At 51.2% G+C, this 23,372-nt stretch overlaps 1 pseudogene; it reads right to left on the bottom strand.

The window, feature by feature from the left end:
* Window positions 1–15,564: 15,564 nt before the first annotated feature.
* Window positions 15,565–22,960, bottom strand: LOC103261313 (annotated as a pseudogene).
* Window positions 22,961–23,372: the final 412 nt, after the last annotated feature.

Here is a 23,372-nt window from a genome sequence, read left to right as displayed (position 1 = left end):
GCGCTACCACGCCCGGCTAATTTTTTGATTTATTGTAGAAATGAGGTCTTGCCAAGTTGGCCAAGCGGGTCTCGAACCCACGGGCTCAGGCAATTTTTAAAAAACTATTCCATTCTAACAATTAGACCTCAGAACGTCCAGAGACCTTTTAGATGGTAAAGGGGCCGTTCTCTAAGCTGAGGCTACAGCAGCATCCTGGGAAAGTGCTGGGTCACAGTGCACTGCTATCCACCGGCGGAGAGACCACTCATTCGTTCATGCATTTGCAGCCAGGAAGTTGCCGTTTTGCTGGCAGGAAAGCCCTCCGTATTTAGGAAGATATCTTGGCATTCTGAGGTCCAGATAGAATTTGATGGCATTGTTTGTATCAGGGTGCTGTGCTTATATGTAGATAAGTAAAAGACTGATCTTCCTAATCATCTCTTCATTTAAAACAAAACAACCCAGAAAGCCACCTAAAGAAAAGTGGCAAGGTTGTCAAGACAGGATATTGAAAGAAAAAATAAGACCTGTAACCCCAGCGCTTTGGGAGGCCTAGACAAGAGGGTTGCCTGAGCCCACGGGTTCGAGACCAGCCTGGACAACTTGGTGAGGCCTCATCTCTACAATAAATAAATAAATAATTAACCAGGCGTGGTAGTATATGTCTGTAGCTCCAGCTACTTGGAAGGCTGAGGTGAGAGGATTGCCGGAGCCCACAATGCTGGGGTGGCCATGAGCATGCCACTGCACTCCAGCCTGGGCAACGGAGTGAGACTCTAACTCAGAAAAAAAAAAAGGTAAGTTAGAGAGAGAGAGAGAGAAAGAAGACACTCACCTCCCCAAGGTAGGGGAAGGGGCCAAAGCTCAGAAAATTTGGTGGCCATAGCTCAAATAACACACGGCCTGGCCAATGCTTAACAAAACAGTGACAAATGGCTGCTCAAAGTTGAATGCCTTTTAAGCCTCCCTTTGGTCAGGGACAGGTTGTTCAGGTGATTGGGTGGTGGTTTGCTCCACGTCATCATGAAGGGGACTGGCAAGCCCACGTACGGACACTGACTTCACGATGAGGACAGCAGGCAGATGGGTGGGTTCGTCACACGATTGCTGCTGTGGTGATGAGGTCTGTGTCATGAAGATCATGAAGAACTGATTAGATTAACTTGTTTGCAAAACAGGCCGGGGAGGTGGTTGTAAAACAATGATCAATAGCTCCCTCTGAGAAACCAGTTCTGCCCTTGGCTGGTGGTTAGAGGGAAAATTCAAGTGAACTGCAGGAAAATATGACAGAACTAGGTAGTGTTAAAATGGCTGGTCATTGGGTATATCAATCTCCGTCCGTTCAGATTCCACAAGGACAGTAAGCACACACAACTTTGGAGGAGAAAACATGGTAGCCCAGGACATTTGAGAGGGTTTCATGGTGAAAGCTGAGTTGGCTGGGTGGGATTCGGGGGGGAGAGACAGCAAGGAGATGTCCCTACCATGGGGATGGTGTGGACCATGTGTGGTGAAACGTAAGACACTTCAGGGAACAGGCAGGACCCCGTCCGGCTGGAGCAGGGGACCATGGGAACCCTTTTTGAGGGTACCTGCACGATCAATGTTTATTTATTTATTTATTTTGAGCTGGAGTCTCACTCTGTCGCCCAGACTGGAGTGCAGCGGCCGCTCCCGGCCACCGCAGCCTCGACCTGCTAGGCTCCGGTGATCCTTCTGCCTCAGCCTTCCGAGTAGCTGGAATTACAGGCACGTGCTACCACGCCCGGCTAATTTTTTGATTTTATTGTAGAGATGAGGTCTTGCCTGCCCAGGCAGGTCTCGAACCCGCAGTCTCCGGCAATCCACTCACCTCAGCCTCCCAAAGGCGCGGGATTACAGGCTGAGCCACCGAGCCCGGCTGATCAATGTTTATATACCTAACCCTGAAATGTACCCCACATCTTTATAATACAAATAAATAAATAAATTAATTACATTGGAAAAAAAGAAAGAAAAATAATGAATGGAGGCAATCTTAAAACCCAAACAAGGAAGTGTGGATCCGTTTCCTTCAGTTGACACACGGGCCTACCCTGGGGGCGGGGCTCTGAGAAGGCGGGCCTGGGCCTGTTTTAGATGAAATGAGGCGATCTGGTGTGCGACTACAGCTGTGTGACCAGAGGAGTGGATGGGCATAGACATGGCCAGCCCGAGTGGGGGACGCTAGGACGGAAAAGAACAGGCAGCTGTTGGGAGTGACTGGAGCGGGAGTCCAGGCTGGGAGGACACCAAGGTGATGCTAAAGTCCGCAGCCTCCAGGGGGTGGAAGAAACTACCCTTGGAAAAGTCAGGAAACACGGACACAGGAGACAGAATCGAGAGGTTGGAAAAGGGTGCTGTTCCCTGGGAGGCTGAGTTTGAGGCGCAGTGGGACGTGAGGGCTCGCTGCTCGGGGGACCGGAGGGGGTGACTGGAGGCAGACACTGTCAGGGATGGAGACCGGGCTCTGGGGCCTCCTTGGCAGCTGTCCTGGTGGGCCCTACCTGTGCTGGGCAGCCTTGTGCCAGGAGAGGAGGGCCCATGGCTGGCTGGCACCCGAGTGCAGGAGCGCCTGGACTGGACCGGTCAGGTGACTGTGAGCCAGTGAGGCTAAGGGTTTTTCCTGGAGAGAGACCTCTGTGAGGGAAGGCCCACCCGGAAACTGACGCGCTGACTATGCCAACACAGGAAGGCGGTGACGGCCTCGGCCCCCGGGCACCTGCTGACCCGAGCTTGGAGCTGCGGCTTCCAGACGTCTTGTCGCACATTCGTCTGGAGAACACCTCCATCTCCAGGTTCACCTTTCACTGCAGGGGTCCTCGCTGCCAGGGCTGCAGCTCCTCATGCCCCCGAGGACAGGTGTGACCCAGGGGAGAAAGAGCAGGGTAAGGCTGCAGACAGAACTGACATTAGGAGATGGGGCCTCCTGGCTGATCAACCTGAGGCTCAGCTGGGCGCGGTGGCTCACGCCTGTCATCCCAGCCCTTTGGGAGGCTGAGGCGAGGGGATTGCCTGAGCCCAGGGGTTTGAGACCAGCCTGGGCAACTTGGCGAGACCTCATCTCACCAGTACATCAAAAAATTAGCTGGGTGTGGTAGCACACGCCTGCAGTCCCGGCTACTTGGAAGGCTGAGGTGGAAGGATTGCCGGAGCCTGGCAGGTCGATACTGGGGTGGCCGTGAGCATGCACCTGCACGCCATCCTGGGCGATGGAGTGAGACTCCAACTAAAATCAAATAACATAATAAAATAAAATAAAATAGTAAAATAAATAAAATAAAATACCTGAGGCTCTTAGTTTTAAGGGCTGCACAGAAAACTTGCTTTAATTATGAAAACATGCCCCTGCCCCTCCCACCCTCCCAGCACACACCCGACAACCTCTCTCCTCCAGCCTCTCGGGCGCCTTTTCCAGGGAGCATGTTTCCACGAAAGGTCAAAGAGGAGACGGGCGTCACATGGGGCCGCAGGAGGGCCATGCTTCTCCGACGTGACCTCTTCCTGCCGCTGCCACCAGCCCCTCGCAGGAGCAGATCTACCAGGCATCCTCCAGCTCCCTCGGGGGCCCGGGTCTGCCACCAGAGGCCAGGCTGGCGGAGGGTGCTGACTCCCATAGGCGAGGGACGGCCTGGTCTCTGACGGAGGCAGGCAGCGTCCGGTTCCTCCTGGGGGAGGAGGAGAAGCTGTGGCCAGGAAAGCTGTATCTGTTCCAGTGGGCAATTCATGCCGCTGTTTTTCTTGGAAAAGCTTATTTTTTTTCTTAGCCGTTGAGATAATGTAGCCCCAGCTTGGTAGGACACGCTAATGACTGCTAATGGATACATTCTTTTAATAAATGGAGAGGTACAAGAACATTGCCAGGTATTAAACAGAGCTCACATGTCTTATCCGAGACTGTAATGGCCCTATCAAGTGACCCAAGTGAAAGAAACGCGACTCTTCCGAGATTACTGGGTCCTGTTTTTCCTGAGCACAATATAAATTCACCACTAGAGAGAATGGTAATTCATTGGTCCGGCCTAGGAGATGTTGCAAGGGGCTGTAGCTCAGCTTCAATGAGGCATTTCTACTGGTAAAAGGGGAAAAAAAAGGAAATAGGTACCTCTGTGCCCTGTGGATTTATGCAAATGGATTTTTTAAAACCAGGCAGTATAGCCTAAAGCTCTGTCAAGTCTCTGACCCTTGGAATTTTCAGTCAAGAAATGAAAGCGCCTGTGTATTTTGGCATTGCTTGGTTAATTCTTTTTTAAAAATACTTTCCAGGGTGTGAGTTTTGTGCTTGGCGATTTTAAACTCTACCCTTAATGTTTCTCAAGGTTCAAGCAAGTCCTGTACTCTCCTCTCAGGAAGAATTCCAATAAATCAGTAAGAAAAAAGACAAACAAAGCCAAAGAAAAACGGACACAGGAAAGGAACCAGAGACTCAAGGGTGAGGCAGTGGCCAGTCATCCTCCGGAAGGATGAGGGCTCTGCGTCTGTGTTGTGGCCTTTTGCAACTTGCTGTTTGCAGGACCACACAGGCCTCCCAGCATCCCCATCCCTGGGATGGTGCGTGAACATTCACCTTCACGTCTCAACCGTGCTTCCCTGGGCGAGCGTCCCACAGTTCCACTCTCCCTGCAATGCATGGGGCAGAAATCCACATCGAGTTCAAAATTCTAAAATGGATTGTGTGAGGATATCCACACACCGGATAGAACCGTTTAAAACAAGCAAAGACAAAAACATCTTCAAGATATTATTATTCCTTTGGGCGAGGGAGCCGACATGAGGGATGGGTTGGGAGGATGTATCGGTCACCTGTCGCTGTGTAACAAGCCACCCCAAAAGGTCGTGGCTTCAGCAACAGCCAGTTGCTGTTCATGATTTTCTGGGTCAAGCCTTCAGGCAAGGCTCTGCCTGAAACGTCATGTCCGCTCCTGCGTGCCTGTATTCGGCCATGTTGGCGAAGACCTCGTCCCAAGGCTGGGCCCTGGTGCTGTTTGTCGCCAGGGATTCCTCACTCCTTCTCACATGGCTTCTCCCTCCTCATCCTCTTTTTCCATGAGCTTTTCCCTCCAGCACACTAACCTGGAATTCTTCATGAGGAGAAAGCATCCAGGCAGGATTTGTGTGCTGAAAACTGGACGGCAATTAGAATACATTAATGCAATGACCTCTGAGGTCAGGTGTTTTGGGAAGGGTGTGTGTGGCATCTCCTCATGGGGACTCCCACTGCAACTAAGCACAATCTCACTAGAGGCCCTGAGAAGTCTTGCAAGGAGCCAGGGCAGAGCTTTTTGGGGAAAGTACTAGGGAAGAAGACAGACACGAAGACATGTTCTCTTTCCCCAGGGACATGTAGAGGAGGGGCAGGGTCAGAGGGCGCACAGAGGCTTTGGCGGTCCTCTGAGGACACGCCTTGTCATTGTAATGGGCACTCCTGTCCCCACTGGAGTCATGGAATGACTGCAAGTGACCCTGAACCCAAGTCCTCTGTGCCCTCCTGGGCCTGCGGGCGTGGCCAGAAGACCAGAGGGCCAATGTTCTTCCTCCGTCAGGTTCCTGTGCTCTGTCCCCCACCCCCGCCGGTGACCTTGTCTAGTCAGCTCATCTCTTGGCTCCTGTCTCTTCTTGGCTTTAGCCCTGTCATCTCCTTCGGACAGTTTTCCTGGCCTGCCTGGCTACGTGGGCCTGCAGCCTGTCCCTGCTGTGGGACTGCCACAAGCTCCTTGGAGTTTTTTTCTCTTTCTTTCCTTTAATTGGAAAGTGGGTCCCTGTTCGCTGCAGCTACATCTTGTCTCTAAAACAAAACAAAAACGTTATTGGCCACGTCAAGAAGGGACATGGCCTCGGGCAGGCGGCTTTCCCCAGCCACACCAGGCCTCCAAGAGGGTTGCCCGGGCAGGGTTGCCGGTCTCGAAAGCTCTCAACCTCTTTCTTGAGTCTTCAGTCCCTGGCGGGGGGAGTCCTTGCCTTCTGAGGGTGTCTGGGAGGCCTGGCTCTTGCATCTCCCTGTGACAAGGCAGCACGTGGTGGGGAGCACAGCACACCGGGCTGGCAAGGTAGACCCAGGTCCACCGCGCTGCCTTGGAGAGGAGGTGAGAGAGGGCGTGGCTGGGAGGTGTCCCGGCCTGTTTGTTCTCCGCCTTCCTTCCGTGAGCCTGCTGGCACTGCTGGCACCGGCAGGCGCCTTCTTGGCTTCTTTGCAGCCGGCTCCGGCAGGGGTGGCCAGGAGCAGCCGCTGACCAGATGTCACCTGCGGGGGAAGGAGGACGGGGCACTCCTCCTGGTCTGTGCCCAGGCTCTCCATGGCGGCGGTGTCCCCCTGCCCAGCTCCTCCATGCAGGTGCACTGCAGTCCCCACGCCCATCGGGAGGCTGGGCCCTGCTCTGGGGACCCTGCGGAGGTAGCGTGAGGTGCTCAGGTGCCCCCCAGGAAGGACTTGCTGCTCAGCCGCAAGGTGGTCACCAGCAGCTGGCTCTCGGCCCTGCTGGGACTGCCAAAGGGGCAGAGAGCCATGTGACTGGAGGCCACATCCTTCCGAGGCTGCTGGTGGTGGAGGGAAGCAGGCATAGATCGCCCACCCATTCTGGCTCTGTGTGGGACCCCCGGGCTGAGGCTCTCTGGGGTCTGCGTCCCCACAGCCTTGCCTCTGCCTGCTGCCTCTCCTTCCCCTTCCCTGGCACTGATCCCCTGGACTCCTGGCACCTGGTCTGTGCCCAAGGGTGCACCTCTGCAGAGCCCAGCCTACGACAGTGTGACCTCTTCCAGTCTCGAGAGGGTCGAGGTTTACTGCTGCGGTCTCCAGGAGGCCTCAGTAGGTCCCCCGTGGACACTCAACTCTGGCCCCACATGTCACCCACCCACTGCACCCAGTCCCCGCCTGCTTAAATAAAGGGACACCCCCAATAAGTCTACACTTATTTCTACACTTCAGTTATGCTCGCCACCCCCATCAGCAGTGGTTTTACAAGGGCCCCCAACTCACATAGGTATTCAGTTGATGACCCTCCAGCAGCACAGAGTGGAGCTGTGCAGGCCCACGTATGCGCACCCCGTGTTGGCGGCTCAGAGTCCACAGCCATACCTGGGTGGGGACCCCAAGCACTGGGAGGGCCTCTCCTACCTGAAGGTCCCCAGGGCCATGTGAGACCATGTGAGACTTGAGTGTGTGCGGATTTGGGTGCCCGTGGGATTCTGGCACTGATCCCTCGCGGGTACCAAGGGATGCCCGCACACACATGCTTGGGCAGTGGTGTGCAGGGACTGCACAAAGCCAGCCGCGGTCCAGGGACCCCAGGCAGGGTGGCCCGTGTGGCCCCTCGCCGCTGCCTGTGCTGCTGGAACTTCCTGTGCCTCCAGCTGAGGCTGGACACAGCTGGCACCAACGGTCACCAGTGGCCTCTGTCTTCCCCCTTTTCCTTCTCCTGCCTCCTCCGCTCCATCTCCTCCCTCTTCTCCCCTCCTTTCCCTCTCCCCGCCCTTCTCTGTGTTTGGCCCCAAGCCTAGGGACACCCACGTGAAGCTGTGCCGTGCCGGGCAGGCTGGGCAGCTCTTTCCAGAGGCCTGGGATGGGAAGTCGTGACTGGGCCGGCCCAGGGGTGGAGCGGGGACCCCTGTGTCGGTCAGGGTACAATCAGGAGACACGTCGTGCGAGTGTGCTTTCCAACAGAGAGGACCTTGATGGAAGCAATTGCTAATTAGATGACCAGAAAGGCACCGGAGAGAGACCTCTGAGGTGCCAGGGAACAGCCACTGTGGGAACAGCCACCAGGCCTGGGTCTGGGGACACAGGACGAGGCTGGAGGTAAGAAAACTTAGAAACGGAGAGAAGGGTCCTGGGAGCCCAGTCCCAGACCTCTGGACCCGGACCTCCGGCGGGCAGTTGGAGGGCAGCAGTGAGGCTGCTTCTGCAAGTGTGGAAGCAACTGCACACCAGGCAGGAGATGCAGCTGTGGGTGGGTGTGGCTGGCGGATACTCGTGGGAACTGGAGGAAGTGAGTGCTCACAGGAAGGCAAGCCTTGCCTCCCCTCAGCCTGCGGCCTCCCCTGACGTCCTGTCCATGGTCCCAACACGGAGCCCTGACAGACAGGCGTGGAGTGTGTGTAGCCCAGGCTGGGCCTGCAGAGCTGAGTGGGAGGTTGGGGTTCCCACACTGAGGGCGAGGGGACTGCACAGAGGACGCCGCGAGGACCGGGCTTCCTGGGTGCCGCTCTGGAGGCTGTCTGCCACGTGGCCTCCTCCCATGACTCAGGCCGCCACGGCTCGAACCTTTCAAGAGCAGCTGATGGCCCTTCTGGGAGGAACAGACTCTGAAGGCCAACTAGAGTCGCGCTGAGCTGAGTCTCCTGCTCAAATCAAACCGCGCCTTGCAATGGGGCTAGCATGGGGCCCGTGTGACAATGCACACAGCATCGCCGTGCCTGCGGTGATGGGGCCCGTGCGGCAGGGGCCACAGGGACTGTAGTGACTTCACAGCTCCCCACCCCCTTGCTTGGGTGGCCGGATCTCTCCCCAGCCTCCACATTGGCACCACTTAAGCATCGTCCTACAAGCAAACCCTGACACCCCCAGACGCGAAGCGGCACAGATCGTGGGCTGCTGTCGTGGGGTGCTGCCTCCTCCTGTGGGTGTCCCGTTTCCCTGCTCCCTGTGAGGTGACACCGAGCAGAGGGCTTGGGGCGCATCAGGTGGCCCGAGCTGGAGCTGGATTTCTCACTGGCGGTGCTGATGTCAACAACTCGAACCTTCCCGTTTCAGGTGGTCCATGAGCATCGTGGGGCAGGTGGACCAGAGCACTCCCCTCACCCCTGCACATCGCTTGGGGTCATCTTCACAGGAAGTCAGGTCTTTCAACTTTCTACAGCAATGCAAAAGCGAACACACACACACACACACACACACACACACACACACACACAGAGAACGCACACGGTGTTGCGTGAGCTCCGTCACCTGGGACCTGTCGGATCCTTCCTGATGGGAAGAGCCAGGTAGGCGAAGGGTGGGGAGAGACCTGCAGGGTGGGGCTGCCAGGCAAGACACAGAATGTTCAGATAAATCTGAATGCCAGATTTAGCAAATCAAACAGGCGGGGTGCTCAGTGAAATGTGAACTTCAGATGCACGACCAACACAGTTTTAGTACTAGCATCACCCCAATCTTGCTGCTTCTCTGCAATTCAGTGTCCTATATTTTATGTGCTAAGTCGGGCAGCCCTCCCACAAGACCAGTCTCTTGTAGGATCACCCTGGAACGTATCTTGCAGGGTCGCTGAGGGTGGCAGTGCTTTGGGGCCAATGTGGCCTCGGGCCCTCCCACATGGCCGCTCGCTGGGCACGAATCCTGCCCGCCCCTCCCTGCTGGCAAAGAAGGGAGCTTCTTCCCAGTCTCAGGGGACCATTGCACCCACACTGCAACGAGCCGGAAGGAGGGAGCAGGTCAGAGGAGAAGCCCCCGGCCCCGCCCCAAAGCCCCTGTGTCGCCAGCCCCCGGCAGCCAAGAGGCAGCATGTTGAGAAGATGAGATACCGAACTCATCTGAAGACCCCGCCCCTCTCCCCAGCTTGTGCAGCAGCACCAGCACCCGGCCCCACCCTGGCCTCTGGAATCTGGACCTTCCGAGTCCCTGAGCTCCCGCCGGGAGTGTAAATCCAGCAGGGCAGATTTGGAGACTGAAGGGGCAATCTGGGCAGGGCTCCCAAGTGGGCAGAACGGCCACTCCCGAGCAGATCGTGTCAAGCAGGACTTCGTCTGCTTCTTGGTGGCATCCCGGGAGGGTTGTCGAAAACCTCCCCCTGCAGGGGCTCCTCCCAGGATCGGCCTTCTGGTTCCACAGTATCATGGCTCCTATTTCAGCGGTCGGGTTTTTTGGCTAACAAAGCGGGTCAAACCACGAGAAATACTCATATTTTCATTGCGAGTGGGGAAACAAAATTTGGGTCCCCGAGACCGATAAAGAAGCAGACCAGGCCGGTTCCGGGCCAGGCTAAGCGCCTCCTCCGACCTGCTCTCCGTCCTCCCGTCTCACTGCAAGTGGAGGCAGCGGCTGCCTGACGCTGGGAGAAAGCTCTCTTTGCCAGTTGTCCACGTGATGGGCATTTCCAGGATTCTTTGCCGCAGTTTCTCCAAGCTGATGGACATATGCGGACTTTTAAAAACTAGCTGGTACCAGGGGCAAAAAGAAGTGTGAATGAGAAGGTGCTTGCCTTCAGCATCTCCAGCACAGGCAGGCACTTCTGTCTAAAGAAGTGGACACCGGCGGCGACAGTGCCCTCGCTGCCCTTTGTAACCTTGTACCACGGTCCAAACCCGCAGGTCGCCGACACCAGACTCTGGCACTCCAGGAAGAGGATCTCGCGCGGGGCCTCCGGGCAGGCGCACAGGCGGCATTGGTGTTGTGCGCGTTGCTTGTGTCCACCATCTCCCCTGCTCTCCCAGGAGGGTCCGTGCCTGTTCTCTTCACCACTGCATTCCCTAGGCCCAGCACCGCCCGCCTGGCGTGCAGTTGGTGACCGTGGACGTGGCTGAATGACGGGCGATCCTCTGCCTGTCATCCTTCTCGCCTGGGGTCGGGGCAGTTCTGACCAGTGTGGCCACAGGGCCTTGGCTGGGGAGGACAGAGCGAGGCAGAGCAGGTTTCCTGGCTGCGCCTGGCAGCGAGAGAAGGCTTGGAGCTGGTGAGTGAGACCCACGCTTCGGCTGTCCTTCGAGGCTTTGTGTTGGGACCACTTTGTGTGGGGACCGCCTCTCTCGGGGCTCAAGGGAACCAGAGACCAGGCATGGCTGGGGCCATGCTTCTCACTCGGCCACACGGTGATTTCCAGGCGAAGGGAAGTTCCCCAGGAAGAGCCCGACCCCAGAGACGCCGTGCACCGACCACGCATGCCAAGAGCTCCCTGGCCATCCTCTCCGGAGTGAGGATGGTGACAGCTGCCGGCCTGCAGCTCTGGGCCAGCTGGGTGTTTGACCCCGACCCGACCACAACCGCTCAGTGACAGAGCCCTGTGCTGCTGGCCTCAGGGCGGGCTGTGCCAGGGTCCATCTCCCTCCATCTCTCAGTCTCTTCTTGGGCTCCATCCTGGGATATTTTCGGTCTTTGAAGGCCCGGGCCATTCACTCCACAGCTGGTGCTTGACATTCTTCCTGCATCCCACATGGTGTCACGCATTCTGCTGTTGCTCTGAACGTCCGGAAGCGTTTCGTTTCAGGGAGCTCATGCTGGGCAACAAAGCGCCTCAAATGCAGTGGCTTCGCACGGCCATGGGTTATATTTCACGGGTGACTCTTCCGCTTCAGATGGTATCAGCCAGGACAGTGGGTGACGGCAACCCTCGAAGGCCTGACCCCCAGATTGGCTGGGGTTGGAATACCCACAGTACCCGGGCCCCAGGAGTCACGGGGAACTCGGTAGCCTTGGTTCTTTCTTACCGTGATCCTCCCTGCGAGGCTGCCCGGCCTGCTTCACAGCACGGGCGGGGGCTGAGTCCCAAGAAGACGCGTTCCGAGGGCAAGCCGCCAGGAGGAAGCAGAGGCTACCAGGTCAGTTAAGGGCAAGTCCTGGGACTGGCACAATGCCACTGCATGCACACGAGTCAAGTGGTGGCCAGCCCAGCCACGGCCTGCGTGTGTGTGTGGGGTGGGGGGACGACACGGGGCACGGACTCTGGGGGATGTACATCTGGACCCCCTGAAGAACAGTCTGTGCAAGTTTGTGTCCTGTCTACCCCTCAAAAAACATAAACGGAAGTACCGTGTGTCTCAGCAGCTCCACTTCTGGGTCTACACCCAAGAGAGCTGAAAATGGGGTTCTTGTTCACCAGGTCTCCAGCAGCATTTTCACAACAGCCACAAGCTGGAACCAACCCAAGCGTCCATGACGGATGAGTGGATACAGAAAATGTGGCATTGTCTTGGCCCATCCGGGCTGCTCCAACAAAGCAGCGGAGACGAGGTAGCTTCGAAACAGCAGACACGTATTTCCCACAGACTGGGGGCTGGAAGTCCAAGGTCAAGGGGCCAGCAGATTCAGCGTATGGGGGATCCCTCTTCACAGAGAGCCGTCTTTTGGCTGTGCCCTCACATGGTGGAGGGGGCGAGCGATCTCTCTGGGGCTCTTGTATTCGGGCGCTAATCCCATTCACAGCCCTGTGATCTGAAAACTTCCCCAGGCCCCACCTTTTCATACCATCCCTGGGGGTTAGGATCCCAGCAGACGGATCTGTGGAGGATGCAAGCACTCAGGGCGTAGCAGGTAGACACACACATACAGTGAAGCATCATTCAGTCTTAAAAGGAGTCACAGCCGGGCGCCGGGGCACACGCCTGTCATCCCAGCACTTTGGGAGGCAGAGGCGAGAGGGTTACCTGAGCTCAGGGGTTCGGGACCAGTCTGAGCAACACGGAGAGACCTTGCCTCTACAATCAATAAAAAAATCAGCCGGGCATGGTGGCACATGCCTGTGGTTCCAGCTACCTGGAAGGCTGAGGCGGAAGGATCGCCAGAGCCCAGCAGGTCGAGACTGCGGGGCCTGTGAGCGTGTCACTGCACCCCAGCCTGGGCGACAGAGTGAGATGATGATGCCAAAAAAAGGCCACATTCTGACGTGTGCTGCAGCATGAATGAACTGTGGAGACGCTGTGCTAGGTACAAGTCGGTCACGAAAGGACCAATCTTGTCTGCTTTCTCTTATAGGAGGTGCCTAGAACAGTCGAATTCATAGAGACAGAAAGGAGAATAGTGGATCCCGGGGCTGGGGAGGGAAAGGAATAGGGAGTTACCGTCGGATGGGTGTGGAGTTTCAACCAGAGGGGCTGAAGACGGTGTTGGGGTGGGTGGCAGTGGTGGCTGCCCCATGGTGTGTTGTGCTTTTTTTTTTTGAGTTGGAGTCTCACTCTGCCGCCCAGACTGGAGTGCAGTGGCAGCTCCCGGCCACCGCGGCCTCGACCTCCTGGGCTCCAGCGATCCTTCCGCCCCAGTCTTCCAAGTAGCTGGAACTACAGGCACGCGCTACCATGCCCGGCTAATTTTTTGATTTATTGTAGAGATGAGGTCTCGAACCCGTGGGCTCAGGCCATCCACTCACCTCAGCCTCCCAAGGTGTGGGATTACAGGCTGAACCACCGAGTCCGGCTGTGTGTTGTGCTTAATACCACCAAACAGTCCACTTAAAATGGTTTAGTGGTGTATATTTTATCACAATAAAACATTCTTATCCTGAGATTTGAAAAATAAAATACTCATTTGACTTTCTTGTGGTGTTTATTTTATATGCTGGAGTTTATAAAATATACTGGAGTGCAGTGGCATGATCACAGCCACTGCAGCCTCCACCTGCTGGGCTCAGGCGATTCTTCCGCCTCAGACTTCCAAGTAGCCAGAACTACAGGCGTGCACCACCACGCCTGGCTAATTTTTAAATTTTTATTGTAGAGTTGACGTCTTGCCAAGTTGCCCAGGCTGGTCTTGAACCCCTGGGCTCAGGCAGTCCTTGCACCTCTGCCTCCCAAAGTGCCAGGATTACATGTGTGAACCACCATGCCTGGCCGTATTTATTACATTTATAACTATGTGAAAGTTTAGTTGAGCTACAGTTACTCATGTCTTTGCTACCCCAAGTCCGTGGACTAGCAGCATGGGCATCACTTGGGAGCTGGCTGGAGATGCAGCCTCTCAGGTCTCCCCAGACCTGTTGAATCAGATGGGATCCCCAGGTGTCACGGCCTCATTAAGGTTTGAGAAATGCAGAATTACTTGATGTAATGCTACGTCTTATAAACATTTAGTTAAAATTTATTGATTTTGATTATGTAGCTTTCTGTTTTGCACTTCGCAATCATTGCACATCTTTTTTAAGCCCTCAACAATTTGTATAGGATTTGCTCACACCCAGGGACGAGTCTGGTACATTTTTCACATAGTCACCAACTCCTGGTTTCTCCCTTAGCTATGGTTGTTTAGGCGTCTGTTTGGTTTTTTTTTTTTTTTTTGAGTTGGAGTGTCACTCCGTTGCCAAGGCTGGAGTGAAGGGGTACGCTCACGGTCACCCCAGTGTCGACTCGCTGGGCTCTGGTGATCCTCCCGCCTCAGCCTTCCACATAACCGAAACTACAGGTGCGTGCTGCCAAGTCTGGCTAATTTTTGATTTATTGTAGATGAGGTCTCACCAAGTTGCCCAGTCGGGTCTTGAACTGGCGGGCTCAGGCAATCCACTCGCCTTGGCCTCCCAAAGTGCTGGGGTGACAGGTTGAGCCACAGAGCCCAGCCATCCGTCTGGTTTTTACACATGTTCCTCCCTGGGAAGCCTCCCTGGGAAGCTGCCACTTGAGGCCTTCAGAACCACAGCCCCCAGCCGAGGGACTCCAGCCCTCCCCACAGACCCAGGCTCTCTCAGGATGCCACGTCCCAGACCAGGGAGAAAAATCAACCTTGTGACTTCAGCTATCAAGTGGTAAGGCCAGCCTTAAAGTTTCCTACTGAAGAAACCTTCTGAGTCACACCCTCCTGTTTTAGTTATATATTTCCCACTATTTACTAAAGTCTTACATACACTCAGAAAAGTACAGAAACAGCTCACAACTCAGTACATTTTCAGACATAACGCTCCCTTAGAATCAGCCTCAAATCAAGGAATAGGTCATTTCCAACTGTTGGGAAACCCTCTGGTCACTCTTGGCCGTCTCCCCTGATGCTCGGCCTCTGTTTGGACGAACAGCCCTGATTAGTTTTCACCCGTTTTTGGTCTTTAAATAAGGGCAGCGATGCAGTGGGCTTTCTTGTGTCTGGCTTCCCTTGTGCAACGTCACACACATGAGATTCACCCGTACTGTGTGTCACTGTGGCCTGTGTTCTTATTGCTTGTAAGAGTTCCACTGTGTGGATTTACTACATCTTTAAAAATTCGTCTGCTGCGAATGGGCATTGGAGCAGTTTCCAGTTTGGGGCTGATACAAACAGTGCAGCCAGGCACAGCTCGGTACCGGAGGGGGCTCACCTGGAGGGGCTGCTGGGTCATGGGGATGTCCGCGTCTTGTTTTAGCGACACTGTCCAGTGGTTTTCCAAGCTGTTAACCCCGTTCTTCATCCAAAAGAGGCCTCCTCCCCGTTCCATCGCTTCTTAAGAGTTGTGACAATTCTGAAACATGACATTCTCTCGCATGCGAGAATTACTTATTTCTACCAAAACACTGGCCCTCAAGACTCGAAATAAATAAATGCGCCCATGAAATCCCCAGCAGCAGCAGCTTGGAGGAGCGAAGAATCCGGGTGACAGCTATGACAGCGAGGGGCTAAGATGGCTTTCTTTGTTGCCTGCAGGGCTGGGAGGCTTGCAAAGCGGCTGCCAATCAGGCTGTGTCTTTGCAGGGCTAATTAACAGCACTGGGCAGCCAGGGGGATGCCCGCACGGAGGCCAAGAGGCAGCCCAGGGCTCGGGCCTCATTATAAACACAAAGCACTTAAAGGCTGGGATTAGAAAATAAAAATAAAAATAACCTAAAGCCCCTTGAGAATTCCAATGCCAGCACGCTGGTGACCATGCATCTTGGGGCAGGGACCCTGGGGAACCTCCCACTCCTGACTCAGTTGCACAGGCCTGTGCCGGGCAGGGCTTCGGGAGTGTGTCGGATCCGCTGCCAGGGGCGCCCGGGGCCTGCACCAAACCTGTCATTCTCTTGCTCTCCCTAAGCAAGTGTGGAGGGGCACACCAGGCAATTCAGGCCCTGCAGGGCCAGGCAGGTGGGCCAGCTGCGCTTGCCATCAGCTCCAAACTGCAGACACTCCATGTGGCATGCAAATCAGGCCCCAATTAGTAGCACTTACCGCCTGGCCTGGAAACTCCTAGGAGAAGCCGGAGTGTTTGCCAAGGGGAAGCAGCTCTCGGCAGAAGTGGAAAGTGAAAGGTGTCTGGTCGGGTGAAGACCCCTGGGCTTGCTGGGGGGAACGAAGTCAGGCTGGAAGGCCCGCGGTCCCGGGAGACGCCTCCACAGCGCAGGCCTGCGGGGTACTCCATGCAGGATGAGGCCTTGGACGAGTGTCTGCCCTGCAGCCCCTCTCCGGGGACGCTTCCTGGCCCAGGCTCGCATCAACTCTGCATGTAGGACCGCGGGGCCTCCCATCAGCCCAGAGAAGGAACCAGGACAACCTGAGGCCCAAGAAATTAGAAACTAGAAGAAAGGCGGGGTGAGGGGGTGGAGTAGGGGAAGGGAGACAAAACACACTCAAAAGAATAGCAAAGCGCTCCCTACACACAGTTGCGCTCTTTACACAAACAGAAGAGGGTCTCCATCCAACCCCGCCCACAATCCCTTTGGCCCCACCGTGAAGCCAGAGACGGCTTCTCAGAGCATTTTCAAGTGTATACAGTATAACCCATAGTAGTAATGTACAACTGCCAACATATCTAAAACGTAACATGGTCGCAGCCTCTTCCACCGTCAACGTCCCCACCAAGGGCCCATTTGTTACCGTTGAAGAACCCACAGTGACACATCACTGTCACCCAGAGGTCACAGTTGACATGAGGGTTCACTTGAGGGGTTGAACATTCTGTGGGTTTGGACAAATGTGTGAAGACGTGTATCCACATCCCAGTACCTGGCAGAGGAGGCTTAGCCACCATCCTGGTGCCACACAGAGGAGTTTCACTGCCCTAAAATGTCCCCCTCCCACTAATCATCCTTCCCTCTCGCCAGCCCTCAGCAACCATGGTTTCTTTTAGGGTCTTGATGTTTTCGCCTTTTCCAAAATGCCATACAATTGGAGTCATATAGTATGCAGCCTTGTTGCGCTGGCTTCTTTCACCAAGTAGTATGCTTTCACGTTGCCTCTGTGTATTTCCATAGCTTGAAAGCTCTTTTTTTTTTGAGTCAGAGTCTCACTCTGTCACCCAGGCTGGAGTGCAGTGGCATGCTCACAGCCGCCACAGCCTCAGCCTGTTGGGCTCAGGAGATCTTTCCGCCTCAGCCTTCCAAGTAGCTGGAACTACGGGCACGCGCTACCATGTCTGGCTTATTCTTTTATTTATTGTAGAGACGCAGTCTCATCAAGTTGCCTAGGCTGGTCTCGAACCCCTGAGCTCAGGCAACCCTCTTGCCTCGGCTTCCCAAAACGCTGGGATGACAGGCTTAAGCCACTACGCCCAGCCTGAAAGCTCATTCCTTTTTCACACCAAGTAATATTCTATTGTCTGGGTGTGTCCCTGTTGATCCATTCACCAGCTGAAGCACATCTGGGTTGCCTCCATGCTTTGGAGATTATGAATGAAGCTACACTAAACATCCATGTGCAGGTTTTCGTGGGGACATATTTTCAACTCCCTTGGGTAAGTGCTGAGGAGTGCAATTGCCGGATCATATTGTAGAGTACGTTTAGTTTTGTAAGAAACGACCAGACTGACTGTCTTCCAAAATGGCGGCACCATTTGTATTCCCACCGGCAAGGAAGAGGAATTCCCGTTGCTCCCCACCTTTGTCAGCACTGGGTGTTGTCGGTGTCTGATTCTGACCATTCTCATAGGAATGTAGTGGCATTTCATTGTTCTTTTAATTTGTGTTTTTCTGATGGCAGATGATGGGGAGCGCCTTTTCATAGGCTTATTTGCCAGCTGTATATCTTCTTTAGTGAACTGTTCGTTGAGATCTTTGGCTCATTTTTAAATTTAGTTGCTGTTCTATCTTTGAATTTTAAGAGTTCTCTGTGTAGTTTGGATGACAGTTCTTTATCAGCAACGTCTTTTGCAAATATTTTTTCCCAGTCTGTGGGAGAAAATATGTCTTTCTTCTCAGGTCTGTGGGTTGATTTCTAATTCTCTTGACAGTGTCTTTCACAGAGCAGGAGAATTTAACTTTAAGAAATTCTAACTGATCTATTCTTTCTTTCATGGATTTTGCCTTTGGTGTTGTGTCTAAAAAGCCATCACTAATCCCAAGGTCTGCGTTTCCTCTTATGTTATCTTCTAGGAGTTTAATAGTTTCTGTATTTTGCATTAAACCTATGATCCATCTTGAGTTGATTTTCGTAATGGGTGTATGGTCTGTGTGTGTTTATAGATCCACTATTGTTTTGCTTTGTTTGTTCTGTATGTGGATGTTTGACTTTTCTGGTACCATTTGCTGAAAAAACTATCTTTTCTCCATTGTATTGCCTTTATTCATTTGTCAAAGATCAGTTGACTAGACTCATGTGGGTCTATTTCTGGGTTCTCTGTCTGTTCCATGGCTCCGTGTATCTATTCTTTCACCAATCAGACAGAGCCTTGATTACTGTAGCTTTATAATAAGTCTTGGAGTCAGGTCGTGGTAGTCCTCTGGCTCTGCTCTCCTCCTTCCACATTGCACTGGCTATTCTTGTATTTTGCCTCTCCTAATAAACTTTACAACCAGTCTACCTATATTCATAAAATAACTTGCTGGAGTTTGACTGGAATCACACTGAGTCTATAAATCAAGTTAGGAAGAACTGATATCTGAACAATATTGGGTCTCCCTACCTATGATCATGGAATATCTCTCTGTTTAGTTTTTCTTTGACTTCTTTTATCAAGTTTTGTAATTGTCCTCTTACCATAGAGTCCTCATCTTGTACATACAGATGTCCCCGACTTATGTACAATTTTTTCAGTTTTACAATGGTGAGAAAGTCATATGCATTCAGTAGAAACCACACCTCAAATTCTGAATTTTGGTCTTTTTTGTGTGGTAGGATATTCTCTCATGAGGCTGGGCAGTAGCCACGGGCTGTAGCTCCCGGCCAGCACATCATCACCAGGGTGAACAACTGATATAGTCATTCGATTTTCACTCTCAGTACAGTAGCCAATAATTTACATGAGCTACTCAACACTTTATCATAAAATAGGCTTTACTGTCAGCAAATGTCACTATTCTGAATACGTTTAAGGAAAGCTAAGCTCAGCTCTGAGGTTTGGTGGCTTAGGTGTACTTAAAGTATTTTCAACTCATGATGGGTTTACCGGGACTTAACCCCTTAAGTCGAGAAGCATCCGTACTTTACTAGATTTATATCTAAGTATTTCAATTTTTTGGAGTGCTAATGTAAATATTATTGTATTTTTAATTTAAAATTCCACTTGTTCATTTCTGGTATATAGGAAAGTGATTGGTGTATTAACCTTGTCTCTTGCAAACCTTGCTATAATCACTTAATAGTTCCCAAAGTTTGTTGAAGATTATTTCAGATTTTCTGCACACATAATGATGTCATCTGCGAACAGAAGTTTTAATTCTTCCCGATTACCTTTTATTTCCACTTATACCTTTGATTTCCTTTTATTTTCTCAATACATCAACTAGGATTTGCGGTACAAAGAAGTGAGAGGGCACATCCTTGGCTTTCCTGATTTCAGCGGGAAAACTTGGCACTTCTCACCATTAAGAATGATGTTAGCAGTTTGTTTTTTGTAGATCTTCATCAAGTGGAGGAAATTTCCCTCTAAGTGTGCTGAGGGTTTGTTTTTTTTAATCACGAATGGCTGTTAGATTTTGCCCAATGCTTTTTTTGCAGCTATTGACATAATCATGTAATTTTTCTTCTTTAGCCTGTTGATGTGATGGATTGTACACATTTATTTTTTAGTTTTGAACCAGCCTTGCATACCTGGGATAAATCTCACTTGGTTGTGATGCATAATTCATTTTGTACATTGCTGGTTAGATTTCTTGAAAATTTGTATATCTATGTCCCTGAAGGATGTTGGTCTGTAAAATTTTCTTGTAATATCTTTGTTTGGTTTTGTTATAAGTATAATGGTGGTTTCATGGAATAAGTTAGGAAGTATTCCCTGTGCTTCTGTCTTCTAGAAAAGAATTGGTACAATTATCTGTCTATCTGTCTATCTATCTATCTATCTATCTATCTATCTATCTATTTATCTATCTATCTATCTATCTATCTATCTAATCTATCTTTATTTGTGACAGGGTCTTGCTCTATTGCCCAGGCTGGAGTGTAGTGGTGTAAGCATAGCTCATTGCACTCTTGAACTCCTGGACTCAAGAGACCCTGCTGCTTCAACCTCCAAAGTAGCTGGGACTATAGGTATGTGCTACTGTGCCTGGCTAATTTTTACGTTTATGTTTTGTAGTAATGGAATCTCACTTTGCTGCCCAAGGCAAGTCTAGAACTCCTGGCTTCAAGGGATCCTCCTGCCTCCGCCTCCCAAATTGCTATAATTACAGGTATGAGCCACTGAAAATGGTACAATTTCTTTCTTGAATATTTGATGGAATTCACCAGTGACCTTATCTAAGCCTGCCTGGTGCTTTCTGTTTCAGGAGGTTATTAATTAATGATTCAATTTCTTTAATAGATGTAGGCCTATTCAAATGGTATCTTCTTGTGTGAGTTTTGGCAGAGTGTGTCTTTCAAGGAATCGGTCCATTTCACCCATGTTATCAAATTTGTGCGCACATAGTTGTTCATGCTATGCTTTTCATGCCTATGAAGTTTGTGGTGATTAATTTATATTAGTGATTTGTGTCTCTCTTTTTTTTCTTAGTTAACCTGGCTAGAGGATTATCAATTCTATTGATGTTTTCCAAGGACTAGTTTTTGTTTTTTAAATTTTTCTCTGACTGCCTATTTTCAATTTAATTGATTTCTCCTCCAATTTTTATTGTTTCTTTTCTTCTGTGTACTTTGGAATTAATTTACTCTTCCCCCCCTAGTTTCCTGGAGGGAAACGCATTTTGACAACTTGAATTTTTATTTTCACTCAGTTCAAAATATTTCAAGATTTCTTCTTGACTCCTGTGTAACTTAGAAGTGTGTTGTTTAATCTCCAAGTATCTTGGGATTTTTCAGCTGCCTTTCTGTTACTGACTTCTCCGTTAATTTCATTGTGTTCTGAGCAGACGCTGTATTCTTTTTATTCTTTCAAGTGTGTTGAGGTGTGTTTTGTGGCTCTGAACGTGGTCTGTCATGGTGAAGGTTCCATGCGAGCTTGAGAAGAAGGCGCACTCTGCTGTTGTCGGATGAAGTGGTGTACAGGTGTCCATTATGTCCTGCTGAATGACGGTGCTGTTAAGTGCAACGATGTCCTTACTGATTTCCTGCCTGCTGGATCTCTTCACTTTTGATAGAGGGTGCTGCAGTTGCCAACTGGAATAGTGGCTTCATCTGCTTGTCCTGGCACTCACACATTTTTGTTTTTACCACCCGCATGTTGACGCTTTGCTGTCAGGGGCACGCGTGTTAAGGACTGCTAGGTCTTCTAGCAGGGTTGACTCCCTTTATCATTGTATGATGCTTCTTTCTATCCCTGATGACTTTGCTTACTCTGAAGGGTGTCCTGCCTGAAATTCATAAAAGCATGCCTGCTTTCTCTTGATTAGTGTTAGCATAGTATATCTTTCCCTGTCTTTTAAATTTTACTGTGTCTTTATATGCAGAATGGATTTTTGAAGACAACATATAGCAGTTTGTTTTTTGATCCACTCTGGCAATCTCTGTATTTTAGTTGGTGTATTTAGATCATTGCTGTTTAGAGTGACTGTTGTTATAGTTGGACTAATCTCTGCCAGAGTTGCTACTGTTTCTTATTTGTTGCCCTTGTTTTTTATTCTATTTTTGTCTCCCACTCATTATGGTTTTAATGGAGCATTTTGTCAGATTTTATTTGCTCTCCTTTATTAGTGTATTAGGCTTTTTTTTTGTTTTACTTTTTTTCACTGGTTGCCCTAGAATTTACAGTATGTATTTACAGCCAGTACAAGTCCACTTTCATGGAACACTATATCACTTCATGGATTGTGGGCCTGTCTTATAGTAACAAAAACGATCCTAATCCTTCCTCCTATCTCTTGTAACATGTCTGTGTTTATTTCACGAATCCATAAGCATGCAGGAGCACATACACACATGCACATATGCACACACATATATAGCATATAGAATCAAATACATTGTTGCTATTATTATTTTGAACAAGCTGTTATCTTTTAGATAAATTAAGAATAAGGAAAACAAAAGGTTTTGCTTTTACCTGCACTTATTCCTTCTTGGGTGTTGTTCTGTTTCTAAACGAAGATCTGAGTTTTTCTTACCTATGTAATTTACTTCTCTCTGAAGAATTTCTTTGAACATTTCTTGCAAAAGTGGCAACAAATTCTGTCAATGTTTGTCTGAGAAAGTTCTCATTTATCTTTTGAACAAGAATGTTGCAGGGTACAGAGTTCTAGAGTTTTTTCTCTCAATCTTTTATTTTATTTTATTTTTTAATTTTTGAGTTGAGATCTCACTCTTTTGTCCAGGCTGAAGTGCAGTGGCAGGATCCTGGCTCGCTGCAACCTCTACCTCCCGGGCTCAGGCAATCCTTCCACCTCAGCCTACCTAGTAGCTGGGACTACAGGTGCATGTTGACACACCTGGCTAATTTTTTGTAGAGAAAAGGTCTTGCTTTGCTGTCCTGGGCTTAAGCAGTCCTCCTGCCTCAGCCTCCCAAAAGTGCTGGGATTGCTGGCATGAGCCACAAAGCGTTGAACTTTAAATATCCTACTCCACTTTTCTTTTCCTTGTATGGTATCTGGAGATGTCATTCTCGTCTTTACTCCTGTATAGGTAAGATTATTTTTCCCCCTTCTGGTTTCTTTCTTTTTTTTTTTTTTTTTTAGGACAGTCACACATCTGCCTTTACTGTAAGTGGCAAGTGGGATGCTTCCAGCACAGTAAAAAAATTAATTTACAAAAGCAGGGGTTCAGTGAAGCCGCCTGGCTGGTACCCTTGGGTAGATGCTGACCCAGAGCAGCAGGAAGAGGACCAAAGCCCATGAAGAGTGAGGCCACCAGGGCGGCGAGGAGTTCTTTGTAGATATCGCGAGTGTACCTGGTGGAGGTGACCTCATACACGAAGAACCAGGCGGTGAAGAACATGCCAATGGCCAAGAGCACCACGGTCAGATGTGGAAGGACCGCTGGGTTCATAGGGCTGGCGTATCTGCTCATAGCCTTGAGCTCCATTTTGCTGGGCTCTGGGCGAGCCACCGATCCGCCACCCCACTTCTGGTTTCTTTCAAGATTTTTTCTTTATCTTTGATTTTCTGTAGTTTGAATATGTATGCTTACATGTGGGTTTTTTGTTTGTTTGTTTGTTTGTTTTTTTGAGTTGGAGTCTTGCTCTGTCGCCCAGACTAGAGTGCAGCGGCCGCTCCCGGCGACCGCAGCCTCGACCTGCTGGGCTCCGGTGATCCTTCTGCTCAGCCTTCCAAATAGCTGGAACTACAGGCGCAGGCTACAACGCCCAGCTAATTTTTTGATTTATTGTAGAGATGAGGTCTCACCAAGTTGCCCTGGCGGGTCTCGAACCTGCAGGCGGAAGCAATTCACTCACTTCAGCCTCCCAAAGCGGTTTTTTTTTTGGGGGGGGGGGTAT

Source organism: Carlito syrichta, unplaced genomic scaffold (assembly GCF_000164805.1).
Source record: "Carlito syrichta isolate Samal-C Ts95f unplaced genomic scaffold, Tarsius_syrichta-2.0.1 Scaffold90623, whole genome shotgun sequence".
Taxonomy (NCBI): domain Eukaryota; kingdom Metazoa; phylum Chordata; class Mammalia; order Primates; family Tarsiidae; genus Carlito; species Carlito syrichta.
Note: the sequence above shows the minus strand (reverse complement) of the source record. Positions and strands in the feature narration are given on the sequence as shown.